Source organism: Musca autumnalis, unplaced genomic scaffold (genome assembly GCF_047663935.1).
Source record: "Musca autumnalis isolate F117 unplaced genomic scaffold, ASM4766393v1 scaffold_5, whole genome shotgun sequence".
NCBI classification, from domain to species: Eukaryota; Metazoa; Arthropoda; class Insecta; order Diptera; family Muscidae; genus Musca; species Musca autumnalis.
The window spans coordinates 123,680,704-123,685,042 of NW_027412088.1; the positions used below are offsets into that span (position 1 = coordinate 123,680,704).

Consider the following 4,339-nt stretch of genomic DNA (forward strand, 5'->3'; position numbering starts at 1 on the left):
CCTATAGCCCCCATATAGCGGTACCACCCGATTTAGTTCAAATTTAGTAACTCATTTTTTAACGCAGTTGCAGTTGACCAATCGAACTGAAATTTGTACACTTTTCAGATTTGGAAGACAATACATAAATATGGGCCAAATTTTCCCTACAGCCCCCATATAGCGGTACCACCAGATTTCAGGTATTTTGAGGATTTTATCTTCATTTTTGCCCGAATTAGCTGCCATTTGGCATTTGGGATTTCCAATGATACAGGCATTTCCCCACCAGAAATTGTGAACATGGGTCCAGGTTTTGGTATAGCCCCCATATAGCGGTACTATCCGATTTAAAGTTTTTTAGGGATTTTATCTTCATTTTTAGGCCGAATTGGCTGTAACTTGGCGTTTGGAATCTCTAATGGTACAGAATCTTCCCCATAAAAAATTATGGACATAAGTCCTGGTTTTGGTATAGCCTTTATATAACGGTACTACACGATTTCAGACATTTTAAAGTTTTTATCTAAATTTACGGCCAAAATTGACTATAATTTTGTTCTCAGTGGTCAAAAAATGTATTTACTAAAAAGTTAAAAATAAAAAATAATTTAAAAAATGAAGTTTCAGTGTTTTATTTAGAAATGCACTTAAAACTAGAAAATAATTTGTCGCTTAGCCTCAATAAATATATTCTTTCTCATGATGGAATCTCTCAAATAAAACGCTTGCCGTTCAATATTGTCACAATTTTTAATTCAAATGTAAGCGTTTTATTTGAGAGATTCCATCATGAGAAAGAATATATTTATTGAGGCTAAGCGACAAATTATTTTCTAGTTTTAAGTGCATTTCTAAATAAAACACTGAAACTTAATTTTTTAAATTATTTTTTGTAGTATGGTATCATTTCATGTGCTTTCCTAACATTTTCTATCGCTTCCTCATAATTTTTAAGCTCAATTTGGACTTGACCAAGGCGATAATAAGCTTTACCACATTTTGGATCCAAACGTAAGACTTCGCGACAAGCAATAGATGGCGGTTGTTTAGTTTAGTTGATTGACGGCAGAAAAACTATCAAATTTCTTAAGAACTTCACCAGAACGTTTCAGATGTTCCAATTCCTGCAATTATAACGTTTGCGTAAAAGATTATAATAACGATTTGCCTTGCGATATTTCCGACGAGCATTGTAATATTGCTGTTTTGTAAAGAAATGATTGCCATCATTTGGGCTGCAAACAAAACACATTTACAAATTGTATTGTAGTTCTAGTGTATCCTTCTTACCGTATATTCCTTGAATGTGTGTTCCCAATCTTGGGAAAATGGTACTTTCATTGGTTTCGTCATTATCATTAATACCCCCATTTTGTCCTGGTTTGATTTCACCGCAATCAGCTATGACAATGTCCTAAAATTAAAATGAAATTAAATAAAAAATGAAAATAAGATTTTGTAATGGTAGCACCTTATTTACCGTTGTCGGTATCCTGTCTTGAATTCTCATCCATTTTTCCTATAATACACAAACCTCTTAAAACCTTCCCCACCACAACATTTGTGCCATTTAAATTGTCACAGGCCATTGATGTTATAGAGAATTGTTTGTATTGGGTTTTCCAAAATTCGCCATAACAACTACGCCTTCATCGGAACGTTGCAATTAAAAGTTATTAAAGTAATGAAATGAATAGTTACAGATTCACTCTGTATCTTTGTAATGCCTCGCAACTGCATGAGTGTGAATGCCTGTGAAGCCTTCCCGATAGTCTAACTGATCTAGAGGTTATCGCTTGTACCTTTGGAACTCTCTCTATAAATCAGGAAGATCTCTCCTGACGTGCCTGGGTGAAAGAAGCCTGTCCATAAAATTGTGCCGGAGGGATTCCAATGGCGATTACTTCTCATCATGAAGATGGTCAACTGGTGTCATGAGGAGGAACCACGTTGCTGTCTTCACAGTGGTATTTAGACAGGTTAGTATACAAATATTTGCATACTACAATGCTAAGCGTAGCTCCCATAAGAGGTCAACAAGGTTTCTTGTTCTTCTGATCACATCGCAAATATCTGTGGCTTTCGCGGAAACATGCTATAGAATGTTAAACCCAATATATTGGGTGGTTAGTTGTCAGGGGACACCATCGTCCATCGTGATCGACACCGTTGTTGTTTCTACTGGTTGTTGAACATTGTTTATGGACAACAATTTACGAAATTGACTTTTGAAATTTGCGATCAACGTTTCCTTCTTGCTTTTCCTGCGAAGAAATATAAGCGCTATTTTATTTTGTTATTCAAATCAAATAAATATTTATAATATTTATTTACTTACCTCTGACAACGTACAAAATGTAAACAAATGGTTTGTGAACACGCTTGCAACTTTCCGCACAGTGGGAAATGAGTTGCATTTTTTAGTACAAAAACAGTGTTGGATTACATTAGTATCCAGATTTTGTGCAGGATCTCAAACAAATCCGGTCATGAAAAGATTTAACTTTGTATGGTAAATCTTCATAAATTTGATGAGATTAGGCAAACAAATCCTGATAATGAGGGTTAACCCTGCAAAATGCTATAGTATAAACAGCATATAAAGCATGATTTGTCAGACCATAACATTGTTTCTTGTCTTATTGATTTGAGTATTGAGCAGTCTGATATTCTTTCTCATGACATTATTCGTTACGACTTTAATAAAGCCAAACATTTTCTACAAGAACAATTGCCACGTTTGTCTTACACTGACGATCCTGTAATGGATACATGCAACTTGTTGTCATGTATTCAAGCTGCTATTAAAAATAGCAAAATTAAAAAGAGTGTAAAATACAATTTAAAGACAAAAATCGCTCCTTAGATAACAGGCAACTTTTATAAACTGTTTGCTTTCAAGGACAAGCTATTAAAACTTCGAAGAAAAAAGCCAAACAATAAAAGTATAAGAGAGTGTCTCAAACGGATTAGCAATGTAATTAAAACAGCTTACCGAAAATCTATGAATACTTATTACTCGTCAAATCTAACCAAAATGCAAAATGATCCTAAGAAAACATGGCAGTTTATAAACCACACTGTTGGTAGAGAGACAAGTAAGACATATCTGCTTGAAGAAAATGACGGTGAAATTGTTAAGGAAGAAACGCTCATTGCTGAAAAGTTAAACCACTATTTTCTTAATTCAGTTCAACAATTGAAAAATGGTATCATAACATATAACACAGATAATTTTAATTCAATGAGAACCATCCCTGCAAACATTTTTTCAAATTTTTAATCGCTTAAAGATAATCTGCGATTCGCGGGGAAGATCAATTCAATCGCGGAAGAGCGCGCTTAATGATAACCTGCGAATCGCCGACATAAAGTAACTGTGTCCGGGAAGCGAATCGCGAGGAAGAATCGCAGATTAACATGTAAAGAAAAATTAAAAAAAGAATAGAACAATTGTTTTTTGTTTCTTTTATTTGTTGATTAGTTTTCTGCTTTTGTTTTCTTTTTCTTTTCTGCTTTGTTATGGTTTTTATTTATTCCTTTATGTTGTGGTTATTTGTTATAGGCACTGTACTCAGTACTGTTTCCTCAGTCACTATGTTGTCTTTTGGTTAAACTTGGCAAAACCTGGACATGTGTGGTTTGTCAATACTCATAATATTATACGTGCCATTTATATCAAAGTTCTGTAGAAAGTGTATATGAGAATTATATGCAACAAAATCAAAAATGTTAGTAACAATCATCTGTTGCTCTTCCAGAAGAGTGATTCCCAACGTAAACAATCACCCAATGATCGCCGTGGGGAATCACAGAAGATTAATCTAAGCGAACAATCTTTCAAAAATTGAAAAAATGTTGGCAGGGGTCGTATTGCACTAGTAGTTTTATTTTTCAGTGTGTGAGTTATGATGAGATTAGGGATTTGGTAACAGGAATGCCACAAGGTAAAAGTTGTGGTCATGATGCTATTCCATTCAAATTAATACGTTCCTATGCAAATTTAATCGCACCTCATTTGGTAAATATGTATATTTAATACATTGATACGTGGTGGTGTATATCCAGACATCTTAAAGATCCATAAATACCAAAAGACAAGAACTCTAGGAAACCTGAATCATTTCGACCTATTTCAATTTTATCAGTTATTGATAATATCTTTGAAAGATTAATCCATGAGCAACTAAATACATTCTTCATGCATAATAATATATTACATGACCATCAGTATGGTTTCAGAAAAGGCTGTGGTACGGAGGAGGCAACAATTAGTGTTTTGAATGGTATTTACAGTGGTTTGGATAATGGTTACGTTGGTGTGGCGGGTATTTTTTACGACCTTAGTAAAGCTTTT

The 4,339-nt window shown here is 34.2% G+C and overlaps 1 pseudogene; it reads right to left on the reverse strand.

Annotated features, from left to right (window-relative positions):
- Window positions 1-1,090: 1,090 nt before the first annotated feature.
- Window positions 1,091-1,648, reverse strand: LOC141386742 (uncharacterized; annotated as a pseudogene).
- Window positions 1,649-4,339: the final 2,691 nt, after the last annotated feature.